Below are 19,883 nucleotides of genomic sequence, written 5' to 3'. Positions count from 1 at the left end.
ACAAAAACCACATGAAATATAATTTCTCAAATTGGGTCGGACTTGATGAATTTACCGCGAGGATACAGATGTGACAACGTCCAGTTTTCAAAATAACGTGTATACAGTATGGAAATAAAATTATTTGGATTATATTCACCGAAAGTATAAAACATGTTACATTTGTCCATTAAAAGAAAAAAAAAAAACAGCAAAAAAAGCTGTTAGGGAAATTACTTATTCTATTTTCTATTCTTTGATTTAGGGTTGCTGGAAAAACATTAAATAAATTTGTTTCATCACCATTTATAGCTATACAATGGGTTTATGATTAGTAGTTTACTAGAGCACAACATTGTTTAAAAGAGTGCAAAGTTCTTCATAGATAGCCTCTTAATTTTGCATCACATTAATGCATTTAACTTTAAAATGTACAAAATTTTCTTTACGGGGGGCATGCCCCCGGCCCCCCCAGGAGGGTCTGAGGCCCACCCATCATAGTCTTTTAAAATCCTGAAAATATTGCTACATTGAAGAATTCTGAATTGTCTCTCTTGATTTGTGGGTTGGACTGGCCATCAGTTCTAATTATTCTGATCATCGGGGGACACAAAGATGGAATAAATATAACTGACAACCTTTAGGACTGTTAAATTATCCATTATATTCTGTGTTGAGGAAAGTTTATTGTATCTTTAAAAATACAATTTTCAAATGGAAATTAACAGTGGTAAAAAATAAGTCTGGGAGCAGCTCCTTACAGGTCACAACTCTGTATGCTTGTTAGCTTTTTTATTCATGACTCAATTTCCCTATAGTAATTATTTTAATCTATTATGAATAGATTATGTAAATTTAGGGAATTTTATCATATAACATAATCATGTAATGTCAGCAAACGTGAAGATGGCATCAACTGCATTCCATTGGCTACAATACATGTTTGGCATAGGTCAGTATGCTTCACACCCCCAACCTTTATCTAACAGGACATGTAGGCATATCAAGCCTGGTTGGCAAAGATAGCCTGGCATGTTCATGGCCACAAAATGTGTAGCCATTGTCTCAGACCCTTGTCTCTGCAGTGGAATATTTGCTTTGGCATCAGAAAACTGTGAATGCTGGGAATTTTCCACATAAACATGCAGAGGTCTTTATTTTAACATTGCCTCTACCTCTCTAACTTCTTCTTTCTCTGTGTCTTTAAGAAGCAATAAATTCTTTGGTCTGTTCTCGAGTAGGAATTTCAAGTTACTACTTATTCCCAGCTCACAACATGGTAAATGCAGAGATAGATGACTTCTATTAGACAGTGAGCGACAGAATGAGGTGAGTTGAATGGGGGGTTAGCTACACAGAAACAGGCACCCCCCATAAGACATATGTTTTGATAGATTTGGGGTCGATGAGATTTTGGGATTCAGCTACAGTGAAAAAGGGGATGAGAAGGTTGAAATGGTATCCCCATTGTTCAACTAAGCATGTCCCAGATCCTCAACATCTGTGAGTGTGTGTGTGTGTGTGTGTGTGTGTGTGTATGTGCTCCTCACATTTGTGCACATACTGTATGCGCTCAACTGCAATAAATGTGAGTTATATGTGCTGTTTGTGTATGGTGGTGTGAATTTTTGAAAAACTGTATCCACCCACTCGGCAGCTGACAGACAGATGGATGCACAGCAGTCACAGCATCTCTCCAGTATCTCTGAGGCAAACAAACTACACTGCTGTCAATATGAAAATCAAGTAGCTACATTTGGCAACAGGGCTGTGTGAGGGTTGTACAGGACCCACTTAAAATGCTTACAGCGCAAGATCAAAAGCACTTTAAAAAAAATGTTGGTTAATTAAAACGATTGCATGGACGTGATCAGAAAGACAAAAAGTGCAGGGAAGCAGCACTCCCTGTGTACTACAGACATATCCAATAATCAACATACCCTTGTACCCATCTTGTCTCATTCTTGTGTATGTGGTTTTATTTCCTCTGTCTTATTTCTTTACTCACTTCACTATATAAATATCCTAAATAGCTTCTTTCGCAATTTACATGTGGTCCAGACTTGTGGGAGGAGTCCAATGCAATTGGTTTGCAGTTATTCCATCGTAAAATTTTCACTAATGGATTGTGTATTTCCCTTTCATCCAATGCCAGCTGGGATTGGCTCCAGCACCCCGCCACCCTGTACACAGGATAAGTAGCTGACGATGAGTGAGTGAGTGAGTGATTGTATATTTCATTATTTTAAAGTATGTTGACTTTGAAAATCCTATATAAATTACACTTCATAATTATGTTGACATTATCCTGTTTGTTTGCAATGCAAATTATAATATTATTTATTCATATAGCCTAACAAATTAATCATTCATTTAAATTGGCTATTGATGCTGTTGTATAACACTACAATATCAATGTGAACATTTCAAACTGCAAAACGACTTAAATGATGCACTAATTTATGGTTAATTTGTCCCTGTATATAATAAGGTCAACTGGGAGTGTAATCTTTGAAGAGCGTGACAGCGGGCTGATATATTGGCAGAGACAGATGAATGGTTGTTGTTGCAGTTTAAATTACCAAGGGCTTCTGCAAATGTGAAACTTGTTAGAGCTGCAGCTCCATAGACAGAGAGACCAGACCAACCCTACTGCCTTAATTCCATTGCTGATGCTTTTAAAAAATGTCTTTCCTTTATGGATCTCCAAAAGCAGGACACTCTCTGAACTTCTTTTTGCCCTTCGATCATCACTTCCTAACATGGGGCATGATGTGTATCCTTATAGGATGTGATTGGGGCGTTTATTATGCTAATTAACAATTCTCATGGATACACACTCAATTACGCACAGAACGTATTCATCATGTTATGTGGGTCATTTACACAGTTATCTGAAGTTGGAAGCTGAATCTGACGTGGAACACTCGTACGAGCCCACCGGACGAAAAGAAAGTTAACTCCTGTCTCATAACTGCCTGCAGACTATTTCAGAGCAGTTTACGCAAAGATGGTGAAGCAAGCTATGATAGCCTTTTCATCACTCCCCAGTTTTCCATTCCCTTAAAGGTCAGCCCATTGTGTTTCCATTCAATTGGAGAATCCAGGAATATCAACCTTTCCTAGTTGCACCCTCTCACTCTTTATCTTCCAATTTAATCCTTGTGATGCTCCTTCAGTCTCATCCTCTTCTCTATTTGCACTACTGCTGGAATAGCATACCGTACATATAATACATATATGGAGTACAATATCATACATAAAGAGCAGCAACTCATCATCTTGTTGCCACATCTATGGTGGTGAACCCGGCGCGCCTTGTTCCTCAAGCTTGTCCAATATCTCGCTGCTGGTCTTTGTGCAGTCCTTCTGCCTGCAGCACTCTGCTGTATTTAGTGTTCTTCTCAGTGTGGCAACACAGAAAATGGTCAAAGATAGATAATGGAAAAGAAAAGCATAGAAAGAAATACAGGTGGAGGGGGAAGCAGGCTGAAGAAATGAAATTCCTGACTCTCTTCTTTGTAGCTGTAGGCGTCAGTTGCTCTACAATGCCAATAAACAAACCTCTCCCCTTTGGTTGCACTTCATCTTCCAGATTAGTTTGACACTCTTTTTAAGATAGGGAACCATGGAGAGTGTCAGGAAAGATAAGAGAGCAGATATGACACGCAAAAAGGGCTGTGAGCCAGGACTTGAACCCTTGATTTCAAGAGTACATGGTAGAACCTCAGCCAGCTGAGTCACCAGTGCTGCCTCCTTCTAAATTCCCTTTTTCTTCTTTCTAGTTTTTCCTCATCTCTCCTCTCCTTTCCTTTACTCTTGACAATAAAAACATTTAGTAGGAGTAAAAAGCCTGAGTCCACATTCTTTTTGTTTGCATGGTACTGGATCCACACCCGGAACAAATTCCCACAAAAGAGTTTATTTACCCAATGAAATTATTTCCATTGTTATCAGCAATTATGCAAATCCCCAAAGCCATTCCCAACATGTGGCCCCAGTTTTAAAAAAATCAAAGCATTTTGTTTGAATTATAAAGATTTATGTACATGCTACCTTGCGATTTTCCCTTTTTAACTCAAAAGAAAACATTATACTCACACAAAGGACTCCCTTAGGGCAGATAATGATGGTTCTCCTTTGTGTGAGCAATACTGAGTGGTTCAGAGTAGGAGTATTGCAGGCTGTGAGATGAGTCCTATATGCTGTATAAAATGATGTTTGTCTCTATAATCTTTAAGCCTCTTGACTCCCTAAGGCTTACATCTGATTTCTTTTGGTAATCATAACATTTTGTTGTCGAATCTGTCAAATCTTGTCACATAAAATACATTCCTCTTGCAGTATGAAGACCAACTGAAAAGATTTAACCCTGTTGGCATCAACACACCTCTGACCCACAATGCATCGCTCCCCCCTCCCATTTTCACTTATGTAAGGAGAGATTCCTGGGAATTGTTCAGACAAGGTTACGACCCCGTGTAGTTTCCCATCAGACTCAACAAATTGCCTGTGCTGAGAGAGCCAAGCAAGCCTCCTGGTTAACACCACTGTTTTCCACTTGTAAAGTGTGGCACAGAGTTAGTGCAGATGTGCCTGGAGAGAGTTGGACAAAGGTAAAGGAATACAGTGGGAAACATGAATTTTGTGTAATTTAATTTATTGAACTTCTTAACCCTTCCATTTGGCCTTAATCCAGCAGCTTTGTGCAACTTTTTCATTGTGAAAATGTTCTCATTTTTATCCATCATTACTATTGGCCATAATCACATTTTACTTGCGGGTAATCCCCTTATACTGTTTTTATAAATTTATATTGTGATCAATATATATTGTGATAGTATATTTTCTGGAAAATCAATTAAGAAACTGTTTAGAGTAAAAGATCCAGACTACAAAGTACTTTTGGTTAATATAGCAAATTAAAAACCAGATAAATTACTTCATCACATTGATTATCAAAAATTATGCTAATCATTGAAAACTACATTTAAATCAGTAATGCCATAAATCAGTCCAGCTCATTGATCAGCAATTATGTTTACAATGGCCTAATTCACCCAGAAATATAAAAGGGAAAGTTAACCACAGTATTAAACGTCATCGCAGAATCTCTGATGGTTGGCAAATTTGTATAATCGTATGGTATAAATGATCAAATAGCTGTTGTAGAGATCTGGGAAACATGGACTTTAGCAACAACTGCATCAAACGCATTCTGTGCAAGCCTCGTATAGCTTTACAAAAAATTTGAAATCATCTCAAACACTTGTCGTCAGGTCAAAAGTAAACATATAATCACATTATACCCTCTATTGGTCATTTGTCTACCTACATTATGCCTGTTGCCAGAAATCTTGGTGTCCTTTTTGATTGCAATTTTTGCTTTGAACAATACATTGCTAAGCTTGTCCAATCATATTTCTTTCACCTTAGAAATACTGCGAAAATAAATCTTAAATGCCAGAGATGCTGAAACTATAGCTTTTATTTCGTCTCGCCTAGACTACTGCAACAGTCTGTTCTCAGGCCTGCAATTAGTGCAGAAAGAAGGTTATTAATCCAAACTAGGAAGTACGACGATATCACTCCAATTTTATTCTCTTTACATTGTTTTAGGATTGATTTTAAGTTCTCATTGATTACTTTTAAAACTCTTAATGGCCTGGCTCCAGAATATATTCGTGACCTCTTAACCCCTTACGAACCTGTACACAGCCTGAGATCCTCCAGCAGGGGTCTCCTGGGCATTCCTGAGGCCAAGCTGAAATCTAGAAGAGATAGAGCCTTTGCAGTAAGGGCCCCAAGGCTCTGGAATGATATGCCGGATGACATCAGGATGTCCGAGTGGGTGTCTTCTTTTAAGTCTCGCCTGAAAACGTATTTATTCAGGAACATTTTCTGATTTTATCTGACTGGCTAGCCATTTTATTGTTGTATTTTCATTTAATTTGTGCATGCCTCGTCTTATTTCAATGGTGTCTTTTTAACTGTTATGAGTTTAATTGTTCTTTATCTTCTGTGAAAGCACTTTGTACTCTGTTTGGTAAGTGCTCTACAAATAAAGTTATTATTATATTATAAAAAAACTTGATTTCCGTGTGTTTCAACTGAGACCATACTTATTTTGAGTGTTTTAGGCTAGTATTATTTTCACCACCACTATTTTCCGAAACATATGTTTCCTACCTTCCAAAGATGGACAGAGGTCTTTGTCTCCTTTATATAATTGCATTAGCTTACATGCATAGTACGGCTGCAGAGAACGATGATTTTAGTATTCGAAGCTTCGATAGATTATTTCAACAATTCATTAATGCATCGTTTAAGAAGTACTTTTGCTTGGCAGCGGTGGCACCCCCCCCCCAGTAACGGGATCAGCTGTGCACATTTATAGGTGATAGATATTTATTACTCCTTTTGGAAATTCATAGTGTGTCATACAGCAAACATCAGAACAACAACTAGACAGCCGCTTTACCAACACAAACATCACCCGAGTGCTATACAAGTTATACTAAAGGCTCGTGTATACTACACAACTTTAAGCGTCGGCCGATGGCTGTGCCGTTCTCACAACTTGCCGTCATATGACGGCAGTCTTGAAGCCTTTGTGGCAATCACACTACGTGACGGGACGGGATACACACACACTACAGGAGCTTGACAGTAGCTCTGTCACCTGATACAGGTCTCCAAACCACGTTTTGTCAAGAAAACATGTGAAATGTGAAACGGGAAATGAGCTATCCTGCACACGAAACAGCTGTTTGTTTGTTATTATAAAGATAACAGTTATAAAGACAAAGAATCTGGGTTAAGGATGGATTAGCACAGGCAGGTAGCAGGGATTGTCTGAGCTACAGAGAGAGCTGGAGGGGAGTTAAAAGGTGCAGCTCCCGACAGCCAGTTAACTAATGACTGTGAGGTTACAACTCATGGCCCAAAAAGGAGAACAACAAATGCACGTGTGGACATTTTCAGCTGAGGACTGCAGCTTACTTTGGCTAGCCTTCAACTCAACAATCAATCATGATTTCAGTTAATTGCTGAAGTTGCTGTTACTGTTACCTTGTCTGTGGTCCGCTGGCAGAACACCGGGGCTTTTGTTCAGCTGCCGTCATGCTGATGCCAAGGTGACATGGTGGACGGACTGTGACATTGCAGAGTAGTTGTTTTCTTTTAGCTTGAAATAATAACATACTTTGGAAACTTTCTTCTTTGTCACTTGCTATTTTCTCTCTCTTCCTCCACTTTGCAAACAGCTCCATTATAATCACGTCGTGTTCACAGCGTAAGCGCGATGTGCCACAGTAATAAATGTCCGTGCGAAACATAAATCGTTTCAGCCCTAATGCATAGCTAACAAGTTTCCCCTTATAGACTGGAGGGTGAGACATATTGGCTGTCTACTCTGGTCATTGTTTAGGCTTCAGTGGCTTCAGGGTTGATTTATGATCAAGAATAAACCAGGCAAACAACACACAGAAAAATACACACAGATAAACACAGATAAAATAACAGACGCATAAACGCTATCTCTCTACTTTATTTCACTCCCTCAGAACATTCTAGACGTGGTTTCTTGGCTGTAGTGTTTATTAGCAATATTAGAGGCCAGTCTGTAGTCTGTGTAGTCTCTCGCCCCCACAGGTCAGCAGAGTTCAGGCCTACAGGAAGAGGCTGTCTGTGGGAGAGAGCAGACCAAAGCCACAGTCAGGTTATCGCTTTGCCATGCTTCACCCACACTTAATGATAAGTTTGTCTCTGTCCTTCCAAACAGATCACCACCTTAGAAATACATAGTTTGAGATTGAGAGAAGATTGAGTGACACGTGGTGATAAATAAATATCTTTTTTAGGAAGTGAGACAGACAATAAGAAACTAATGCTCAAGTTCCTCTGCTACCATCAGCCGCTGGAAAGTGCTTCCTCCAGAATCAATGAAAGCTGATCATATTGTGTTTGAGCTTCGTATGCATTGTTTTACACCTGAGGGAAACGTGCAAGCTCAGAAATTGCCCAGATTAAATTCCTGACAGCTGATCAACATTTTCATCTAGTGCACTAAACCAACAAGGAATAAAATAAATTATTGACACAAATAAAAATGTCATAAAATGAATGGAATTCCACACAAGCTATCATGCTTACTTAAAGACAGGCCTGCAGTGTTTTCAAATTGATAATTGTAGTAATACAGTAGCAATACTGTATTGCATGTTCTTTGAGCTCAGCTCTTGTTTACATTTTGCACACAGTGAAAAATTACCAAAGATGTTCTTACCCACACTATTAACAATAGCACAGATGCATTTCCCCTCTGCTCCTCTTTCAAAACAATGACGACACATTGTCAGGATATATCAGAAGCAAGAGAAGCATACAGAGTAGGAATGTAGCCGAAACTCAAATTGTATCTCTCTGCCTTTGTGTCCACTCTTTCTGTTTCCCTGTTGTCCGTCCAAGCTGCTTTTCTTGCAAGCCGATAAGGAGGCCTTTACTTTCAGCATTCATTTTGCCTCCCTGTCAGCCTTTACATTTACATAATGATTGCACCCACATGTAGATTAGAGAAAGAGATGGAGAAAAAGAAATGATTGAAGTAAGATGCGCAATATCCCTGTAATTTCAGAGGAAATGTAGAGGGTAGCACACATTTGTTTTTGCATTCTCTCATTCTGTATTTTCTCACTACTGTATTCAACTAGCAAGCAGACATACATAATGCATACTCTCTGTCGCCCTGTCTCTTCGTTTCTCATGCAAACACCATTGCACACACAGAGCTCACCAGTTCACCGCAGTTCAGGTCATTTCCACTTGAGCAGCAAGGTGTGTACTGTGGTTAGTTAAGTGGGCGTCTGTTTCAACCTATTGTTACCGCCTGGCTCAAGGCTGACAACAAAAAGGGAGGCCTCACACAGATAATAGGAACAAAAGTGGTTTATTTAACTCAAACTAACAAACAACTTAACTAAGTTGATGGCGTGGGTAGATATGAGGAACATCAGTCATGTCAGAAGTGTGTGGATGAGTGAGAATGAAGTGTAATGCATGTTGGTGGGTGCAGCAAATTGAACAAAGGAACACAGGCTGGGGTTGAAGCAGCAGGCCAGCAGAGAGACAGACTCCCAGAAAGGCAGCCCTTTATGCCCTCTAGGAAGCCCAACCCAGATGGGCAGGTAGACGCATTGGACACTCCCAGCTCTACCTACAAGCCACACCCAGAATCTGCAAAACAGAGAAGACTGGGGAAGTCGTCAAATTATAAACAGTCTTTTTCCTGCCTGAAGGCGTTATCAGCAGCTGGCCTTCCTCAGGATGTCTGCCAGCCCTGGCACACACACACACACACACACACACACACACACACACACACACACACACACACAACCACACCCACATTTAGTGGAAAATCCTTGTAATAGCTTGATTAAATGTTTTTTCCATTTTAAAACCATCTTAGTAAAGGATATTTGTTGTTACACTTGAACTTGAATTTGCTCAGGCAGTGCTTCAAGTTATTCTGAGATAGGAAACAACCTGAAATAAGTGGATTTAATGTGGGACAGATGACAACACTGCATCCCAACCTGTAGATATTAAAACAACTCTTCCAGAGGAATTCTTAATAGTTGTCTAGTGGATTGTTTGTTGGTTTCCTAGTGCAGTGTCTTGGTGGCTGGAGAAATGATCATTTACTGCTCAATCAACAGCCAATATGTCAAAAGCTTTACATCATTTCATTCCTGTTTCATACATTTAGAAGGTGTATAGAGTTAATGCCATGCCATGTCACTGCTTCTTCCCTTCCTATCTTGGGACACACAAAATAACCCACATTCACCTTCACAACATATTTGACCCAAGGGAGTATGTTGTATTTTGGGAGCTTGCACAGGCAAAAAAAATCATGAGAGGAACACTTGGTCAAAGTGTGTCTTATCCATCTCTCTGTGTCTGCATATGCTTTTTCCTTGAAGGAATGAGAAAACAAAGAAAAATTATGATATTATGATATCTTCAGTCAGTGGGGCAAGGTAAATTTCAATTATATATGGTCTTGAGCTGGGCCTTTTTACTTCCAAGAAGAGATAGTTGACACTGTGTGTGGATCCAAGCAATGATGCATGACTTCAGTAATACATTACCACAAAATAAATTTCAAACATTGAAAAAAATCCCTCCTAAAATTTAACAGTTAATTACATTTTCTACCATTTTTGTGCTTGTGTATTAAGTTCATTTTCAGAAGAAAACTTTCTTTTCCAGAAGGCTTCAAGCTGTTGGATTTGATGTTGTTGTAGAACTGTGAGCTTTGCCAGTAAAAACAGTTTTTGGTTTTTTGCACTTGCACCTACTCAGACACATGCACACACATACTGCAGATTACACTTGCACAGATAATTGCATGTTGCAAGACTTGGCATAAAGCTGCCAGTGTTCTAAAACTTTAACAATAGCATATAAATTATGTTACGAGACATAGCAGGCATTCATAGTAATTATCAGGAGTGAATTCCTTACAGTATAATGAAACATGAGATTAATTGCTATTCCCAGAAATGAGATCATTTAACAATGAATCCAAAGTCAAAATATTTGACAATGTAACCTGACTTGAGTTGAAAAGAGTAAAACTTTAGGCTGAAAGTGAGTGATGACTGCTGTGCCTGGCGGTGGCCACCAACCATTAGTTATAATTATACACTGCATATTAAGTCTTTCTTTGTAACTCCCACAGTTATAAAAACATTCTCCAAACATGACTCCAAGCTGTTATGCTGAACTATATGTTTATGAGCTGTGGGGTGCAGCATTGAAAACATTTTTAGGTTTTCACACTTCCACACAGCCAGACACATTCAAACACATACATTTGCAGAATCCTGGGGTGCCAGACTTCGCGTAACGCTGCCTGCTGTAATTTTAACATTTCAACTTTGTGTTTTTGCACACCCTGGAGCAGGGAGACTGCTGATAGACAACAATACACTTTGTTCCACACAGGAATGTCGGCGTGCTAGAATGTAAGCTATATTTTAGACGGAGAGAGATAAAGATGACTGAATCCAGGATTTGGTCACTGTCCACAAACTGTACCCTTACACCCTTGTGAGCCCACAAGGTGGGAGCAGAGAATGTCCTCCCAAGAAAAATACAGCAAGTGCCCCAAAATGACATTATCTTTTCGCAAACCTAACCAAGTAATTTTTGTGCTTAACTCTAACCAAACCATAACCATACTGTTGTCAATAAATAAAACTTTTCTCGTTTTCCAACAGTGATTTGTAACTACATTTTGAAGGTACAGACAACCAAAAATGTTTCACTATGTTGTTACAGATTATGTATTTGGCCACTTTTCATAATTACTTCTACATCACTTTTTGTATGTGCAAATGTATGCAGCACTATGAATGAAAGAAAGTATGCACCGTTGCATATTTAAACGATTATCGCATCTCGTCCCTCTCTATAAATGAACAGCTTTTTACCCTGCCTTCGAACGTGGCTGAATAACATTTATTCCCTTCAGATGCGATCAGAAGACATGACATACAAACTAGTTTGTTTTGAGCCTCACCCAAACTTTAGGCTCGTAGGGCCATGGGAGACCCTTCCAAAAGCTATTTCCCAACAGGTCTAAGGGTCATGTGGGTGTGCAAATCCCTCCCTCCACCACGATTGAGAGGGTCAGGTTAATACCCTGTTTTACTGTGGGCCGAATCCATCATTCAGTTCCATACTCCATCTTACCCTTGCTTGTGAACAAGAAAAAGAGACACTTGAGGCAGCAACTCACTCCCAACCAATTTTTGTTTCAGTACACACTATTTTGACATTGTGTTTTCAATTTTTTTTTTACATGAACAAGCGAGACGGACAGACAATCTAGACGTCTAACCTCAACACAGACAAGAGAGGAGTGAGACTCTAGAAGTCCTAGGGGTCTGAGGTGGGATCTGATTCCTCTTGACAGGAGACGGCTCATGTGATCAGCAAGAGGGAAGCTTAACCCTCTTGGCCGCATTATACCATCTTTCAGTCCACTGCTTTTGATGAAAGGATATGAGATTTTTTTATGCAGTGTGTACGACATATAGAGAGAGGAGAGGATTTAGCCACAGAATATGTGAACATTGTCTAAGTTTATGTTTGATAAAGGTTCTCTGTGCAAGAAAGTCTTCTATTATCACTTTAAAAAACAAAACATGCGCATCCTACTGTATATAACGGATATCAGGTGCTAGACTGAACATAAGCAAGAAGTATACTGAAAGGTAATTCTAACCCAGTGCTGAAGATCCAACCTAATATTTAATTTCTGTTCATGTCAGGCCATATTCTTCATATATAACGTGCACTGGACTTTTGCACTGATCTGTGTATTGTGAAGGAAAATCTCATGATATTTGTTTTTTTCCTATAATGACCCTGTTTTGTGTTTCTGTTCTGCTATTGCTCACATTCGTTATGCTTTAGGAATGTGTCTTATGTATCATACATACAAAGCAAAGTTACCATAATGTACAGTCATATCTATGTGCTTTACCATGTTTTCTATGTCTGGTTTCTTGTTGTTAGCTCATTAGGTTAACAATTTGTCTCTCCCACACATTCACATGCTCTGCTTCCCTAACACTTATTTAGTCATTACATACAGCATCATCAAAGTAAACAAAGTGATTTATGACACAATTAAAGCGCAAATTAACAGTTACAATATCTGTAGTGTGTCAACTACCCCCCCATAATTAATTGAATGAATTAAATAATGCTATAGTGTATATCCAAATGAGTATTTCATGTGTTCCATATATTTGTGCGCTAACCTGGCATGTCAAGCCAAAGTGTGGAGGCTGGATTTTACAGATGCTTGCTGCTGAGCTGTTTTAGGGTGCTCTACTCACTCGCTAAGAGGTGAATTAGCAGTGCTGGTCTGAGGGATTGGTGTAGGAGCAAGATAAGAGATAGGACCCATTTGCTTGGACAGTAAGCCTATTTAAAGGCTGTTAATTATTTACCTCATTTACACTACAGAGCCGGCTGGACTTGCTAGGTTTAATCATTAGACTGCTTTCTGTTATTGAGATGGAAAAAGCTAGGGAATTTATTTGTTAAATTTCACAGAGATGATACCTCGGCGAAGCTAGTCTGATGCTTCTAAAAAGGTTTTGTGGAGTGTGGAGTTCAACCTGGTCAGTGCAGGCCTCATGTGGCCCTGTGACAGCACACTGGGGGTTGACTTTAAGTCCTCCAGTAATAATTAGGCTGGTGCATTGTGGGAGTTCACTGTAGGGCAGACCTTGTGCCAGCAGGCTAAATGCACACACACATGCACCTCAGATAAAGACATGCGTGCACACACCAGTAGATGCATGAATAAACAGGGACCCGTATGCAAAAAGTTTGCATACACACAAACACTCAGGACTAGTCTCCTTCAGGTCTCCCTTATGGTAATTTGCATTTTACAATCTCGAACTTTACACACACTAATGTCTACACATTTAAAAATGCTGCACTATAAACACATACAGAGAGGCAGTGATGGTTTGTGTGTGTGTGTGTGTGTGTGTGTGTTGTTAGAGTGTGTGTTCTCCTTTGAGCCCATGTAGGTTAAGGGTGTTATTGTTTTTTGTTTTCTGGGCCAGTAGGTTGCAGTGGGTTGGCTGGTAAATCATACTGAGAGAGCCGATAGTCTGACCAGCTAGACAGCTTCTTCACTTCACGTCTCTTTCCTCCACCCCTTAGCGCCATCTCTGCCAACACCGCCACCCCTTCCCACCCTTCCTCCCACCTTTTTTCTTTTTTTCTCTCTGTCTCTGCTGAAGTTAAACCAGAGACAGGCTCAGTAGCACTCACAGAAACAGAAACAGGAAGGACAGGAGGAGAGGAGCTGCATGGCAGGTGAGAGGCAAACCACCCCATGAGAATTTACTCCTTTTTTCTGACTCATCTTCACAGTTATGTCTTGTTTCTGTGTCCTCCTTATTTTTATTATTATATAATTGTATATATTATATCTTATCTCTCTATCAACTCTTTTCTCTCATGAAACATTTTCTCTTGCTTTTTCCCTGTTTTTATCTGCCATAATTACATTTTGTTTACCTCACATTGCTCATCTTCTCCTCTTTTGCTACACCTCACCTCTCTTTTCTCACTCCCTCTTTGCTAGCCTATTTTTGCAAGGTAGGACATAGTTCACATGTTAATGCCTGGGATGTGTGAAAACAAGTGTGAAAGAGAAAAACAAAGAATGTGTATGTGTTTGTATATATGTGTATAGAGAGGCAGTGTGGTGTTTTCTGTTTGCAGAATGTTACTGCTCTTCACATAGCTTGGCTAGCCTACACAATGCAGGAGGAATAAGTGGGCAGGCCGACAATCAGGGAACACACATGCTACACAGTGAAATGAATATTGAGCTGCTTGGTGTGGCAATCGGCCAACTCTTTTTTTCGTAGGCGGTGTTTGAATGTGCGTGTCACATGTCAGATTTTTTTTTCTCTTACATGTGTGTGTTTTTTGTACTGTATGTGTGCAAGCGGAAGCCGAGCTGGAAGGCTGTCATCAGGCTCAAGATCAATAGAGTGTGAATTCATAAGTGGTCGATTTCTTCACAGAGTCATCCTGCCTGCTCTGCAGACAGTGTTGCACCACCATCGCCTGCCTGGCTTCACACTCTGTTGGTGTCAGGCAGGCTCTTTATCACCAGGGGGTGTGTGACTGTGTGGGGGAAGAAATTGTGTGTTTGCATGCATGTTTGTGTGTGCTTTCATGCACAAATGTCTAATTTCATGTTTGCCCGATCGTGTTAGAATTTCCTGATTGAATGTGAGTGTGTGTCTCCTCTATTTTAGCGTATGTAGTAATTAATGGGGATCCAGATTTATATATAACCCACGTTTCAGTGTGAGTGTGTTTACCCATCAACTCAAACTTGCTTATATTGTACATTTGAATATTTTATACATGTTTGGTGTTTGTGTCTGTGTGAGCTGTCATAGTGAGTGGAAGGGGATTTAATGTGACATGGCAGTGCTGTAAGTGAGCTACTCCTCTATGGCAACATACAGCACACCTTCTCCCTCCACTGCCCTTTGTCATATCTCTCTTTCCTTTTGCCCACCCCCTCCTCATTCCTACCATCCCTGACTAGATATACCCCTCTGTCCCTGTCCTGTCTTGGTGCCAGGACTTTTTTTCACCACTTTCTAAAAACCACATTCCCTTCTTTTCTCCTCTTGAAATGACAAGCAGTTTGTAAAAGCCGGTTTAACAGTTTCTATATCAATGTTTCTAATGAAAATTGCAAATACTTTTAAATGCATATATTTGTATATATTTGTTTTCTTTAACTTTTATATAAAACAAGAAATAATTGTGTGTACATCAGAAATACATTTGTGAACCTTAGGTTTTTTTGTGTGTTTTTCAGTTGTTAGTTGAGTTTGTTTTACATTTATATACACCGATAAATATATTTGTGTACATTGAAAAATATTTTTGTGGAGAGTCATTTATATATTTATCTCAAAATACATTTGTGAATCCTTCTGTAAGCATTTGTTAACAGTGATCTAACTCCATAGATAGCCCACATGCTAATTAGTGGTAGCAGTTACTTTACCTCATCAAATAGCCATAATGCTAACGCAGCTCCAGCTAGAAGGGGTTGGCTGTGTGCTCCAATTAATAATAGATGGTGTCTCACTTCCTTTATTGCTAATAAAAGTAGGCAGCTTCTTCTCATGCTGGAATACCACAAGGGCGGGAGGAGATCTGAAAAGGGAAGATGCTTTCATTCTGTGTAAAGATAGAACGATAGGCTAATAAGAAAACAGTTGCATGGTGTAAGGGTTATCTGTCCTTTGACAGACAGGGCAGAAGCAGGACAGGGTTGGTAATGTTAAGGCCATGTTATGCTGATGCAGATAAAGTTAAAGCAGTATTGATAAAAAGTATTTCTTCCACCTTTTTCTCCTGAGATCACTCATGTAGTATTAAAAAATAGCCAATCACAAGTGTCATATGACTTATGTATGTGTATAAAATTGAGATTTGATTGAGGGTCTGAATTCAGCAGTCCATTAATTACTTATGAACCACAGTTAAACATTAAGTGTGTTTTATACAACTGGAGATGGATACAGTGTGTCTGTCAGAACACCATGTTTGAACAACAGTGTGTGTTAATTGAAATACAGAATAAATGATCACAGAAAGGGTTGGAGGTGACAGAACAGAACTGTAATCTGCTGAGACTGAGCAGTGTATCTGCCAATGTCATTAACAGTCTTTTCACTTAATCCCAACCCATTCATTTAACCAAAAAAGGAAAATTGAATTCAATGTTTTAAATGTTGTCTGATAGAATAAAACATACCGCATTTATTGCAGAATAGCAAACAAAACCTTGTAGCTCTGTCTGATTGTTCATTCATTGTAAGTCTCTTTTTTTGTAATACAAAGATAGACTTAAAAGCCATCGTTTGTCCCTATTGGTATTTTGTAAAAGCATGAGTTTCTATTGTTTGCTCTGGGCTTAGAAAGACAATAATTTCCATTTAGCAGTCAGAAACTTAACATACTGTTTAATGTAAGCTAAACTAAAGTGATGCTTTTTTTCAGACACAGACAGGGTTTTTTTTTGTCTCTTTTGGGTTCAGCAATCTACTGGAGGTAACTAGCTTTTAAGCATATTTTTCCCTATTGTACTTTGAAGACATCTGTTATAATAGTTATATAAAAATTCATTGGTTCTGTATTAAAGTATCCAGTGCAACCCATAACCTTAATTTGCAGTTCCTCACAGAAAAAGCTGTTTGAACTGACCTATAATAAAACAGTAGCCCACTCACTATAGCCCTGAGGGATGATTTTGCCGCTGTTTAATGAAGCCCATAGACAGATGTTCTTTCTCTAATTTTTTTCTCTGGGGTTGAGAGCCAGATGTTGATTAGCACAAAGGGAACAATCTGGCCCCTTCTGAATACAGACAATGTCATACTGGACTAGACTAGATCATACTGGATTCGGACTGAAAAGAAGAGGTCTGGATGATGAACTAGAGTGAACTCGACAGAACTGGAGTGAATAAAAAATTAAAGCCATATTGGCCCAGAAGATGCATTCTAGTAGTAGCAGAATTATTGTAACATACTGTACTATACATAGACAGAGACAATCTTAGACTGGAGTGGGATGGACCAAATTGTTCTTGTAGAGCAGAGGGATTGATCTGTTCCTGCAGAGCGCACACAGACTAAGCACTGAGATATCAGATAAATGTCTTCTCTCTTCATGATCTGGATGCGAACAGCATCTGTCATTCGATCTGGTTCTGCAATCAGAAACTTTCCACTTCCCAGTGGTCTTGTCAGTGAATTTCCTCAATTTTCTCAGTTCGCTGCTCTGGAGGGTCTCTGTGCCATAGTGTGTCATTATGCAAAATTGTCATCCACACCTGAAACACACCAGATTGAACTAATTGCACCGTCACCTGCGCCCCTCACTCACAGTTGTATCATAGGCAATGTCTAATGAGTACAAAATGGATAACAGACATCAGATTTAATGTAACCTGATGAAAGAAGCAACATGGAAGCTTTCATAATGTGATATGTTACATTTCTTTAAAGAAAGACATTTGATGAACAGTTGCTAATGGTACATGTAAAAATGTAGTGTCAGAGAGTCAGCGAACTAACGGAGGAATGTCAGTTACATTACACAATATCTTAGCAAAATCCCTAAGTGTATTGAACTGGGCAATGATGCATTTTATTGCTGATTAATTAAACTTTTATTTGTAGAAGTAATAATGTGTAATTGAGTGTATGTGTAAAACACTACTTGGCAATAAAGCTCCTTCTGATTCAGATTCAGATTCTGATGAGGCATTTTATTTGCTGATTAATTCAACTTTTATTTTTAGAAGTAATACTGTGTTATTGCCTCTTTCCAAAGTTACATAGTGTTATTATAAATATATGAAAATAGCATAGGACAGACTGCACTTTGTGTTGTATGCTGGTTATTTTTATTTACTTAAACGCCAACCTTTCTCCCATTTAAATGCAGTCACATTCATTGCATGTGACCCAAATAATAAAAAGTCAAAAACAAACCTATATAACAATACCAAAGGTACATTCACAGTGTGGTCCTGATTGGCTTTAAACAATAACTCTTCTAATTTGAAGCAGGTAAACCGGTTTAGTGCTTCTTTTGTGCGTGTGTGTGTGCACGAGAGATCGTAATGCATGTTTTTTTAATAATATATAGAGTATGAGGCAGAAAATGACAGAAGGAGAGCTGGAAGAGAGGGAAACATAACGGTAAAGCCGCTCTGTATGTCTGAGATAGTATGAGTGACCTGCCACTCCCATCTTTGCCTCTTTTTCACCTCACCCACTTTCTCTCTCCTAACCACCCGCCTCCTGTCCCCTGCTCACACTCCCCAATCTTGTTTCCTGTTGGCCTGTCTTCTATCTAAGCCTGCTCAGTGTCAGGGTATCAGACTAATTCAATCTCCCGTACACAGCCATTCCAATGTAATGACCCATGACATTCAATTAATGCTTTTCCCCATACTTGGTAGGTTGGGTCAGTAGTAATTTTCTATATGTTTGTCAAGTGTGTATGTGTGAATGCCTAGGTTAAGTGTATGTATAATTTGAAAAAGCTTGGCAGTCAGTGTAACCTTAATTCATATCATCACAACATTAAAATTCTACAATACAACACTGTGTATTTAGATAATTACCTGGGTCTCTGTTTCATAATACTGTCAAAAAACACTACACTGATGACATATGAAAACCTCTGGCTGTCAGTATGAGCTTATTTACTATACTCTAATTATTCCTGCCTTCCGGGCTTCACATTACCGATGTCGTCGCCTCTCGACCAGCTGTCATGCTTATTGGATTGGTGTTGAAAGATTGCTGCGAGTCCTTCAAGAGGTTATGTACATGTGTGAGACTTGGACACACTCAACCAGACAACATATAAACACTATATATACACTCTGTAAGCAATGTAAGCACACACACATAAACCAACACTGACAAAGAGAGTGACTAAATTGGTGCTGACACACGTAAAATGCACAGTTTTAGACACATACTCTTGACTTCCTTTTAGCCTTTTGTAGCCTGTGGCAATTTGGATTAGCATGAGGTTTTAGCTCATAGTCATTATGACTGTAATCCAGTGTGGATTGTTCATGTTCAGTGTCACCAGAGCCTCTTAAATATTTATACATTATCCTAACCTTTGTAATCTACAGTACTTGCTACCATGCTGTGATAACACCGTCACCATATATACACTTCTGGATGTTAATAGACTGATATTATGGCTCATCATATATGGTAATCACACAATGATTAAGAGTGACTTTAATTAAAAGAAGAAACTTTAAAAGATGCTCACACTGTAGGGAAGGTCAGACTCTTCCTTACTGGGGAAGTTCCTAGCTAGTTCTGTTACTGATTGTTACTGTGTTGTCTGCCAAACTTCATTTGTCATTCTTCATCTTCCCCCTCATATTCTCCAGCCTATGTCTGTTCTTTCTTCTCCCCTCCCTCCTATTTTTTTTTACCTACCCCTTTCTGTCCCTTCTACATTCTGTCACACTCTACCTCTGTTTCTCCTTTTGGTAATGATCTAATTAAGGAAGGTTTTGTTGCCTGCCCACCGTGTATAATTGCCATTGGGGTCTGTCTGTACTTCACTCAGCAATTACAAGCAGCATTCTTCTGCTCCCAAATCAGCTAATTAAGCCTTAAGGACAGTGAGCCGATCGTAGTTGCACTAAGCATCAGGAGGAGTCAGGAATGCCTGTGCTCCTCTCACTCCTGGGGCACGCAGAAGTAGTGGATGGA

The 19,883-nt window shown here is 39.2% G+C and overlaps 1 protein-coding gene across 2 annotated transcripts in view; it reads left to right on the top strand.

The window, feature by feature from the left end:
• kank4 (KN motif and ankyrin repeat domains 4) overlaps nt 1–19,883 on the top strand; it is a 69,373-nt gene that overhangs the window by 30,557 nt on the left and 18,933 nt on the right. The window contains exon 1 of one of the 2 annotated variants that reach the window (XM_038715290.1): nt 13,839–13,896. The exons of the other annotated variant lie outside the window; for it this stretch is intronic. The gene's annotated coding sequence lies outside the window, so the exon portion shown is untranslated. Of the gene's footprint in view, nt 1–13,838; nt 13,897–19,883 lie in introns of those variants that run through there. 2 annotated transcript variants of the gene reach the window in all.

This window comes from Micropterus salmoides, unplaced genomic scaffold (assembly GCF_014851395.1).
Source record: "Micropterus salmoides isolate LMB-PRFRI ecotype aquatic unplaced genomic scaffold, ASM1485139v1 Ms_hic_scaffold_13, whole genome shotgun sequence".
Classification (NCBI taxonomy): Eukaryota; Metazoa; Chordata; class Actinopteri; order Centrarchiformes; family Centrarchidae; genus Micropterus; species Micropterus salmoides.
Note: the sequence above shows the minus strand (reverse complement) of the source record. Positions and strands in the feature narration are given on the sequence as shown.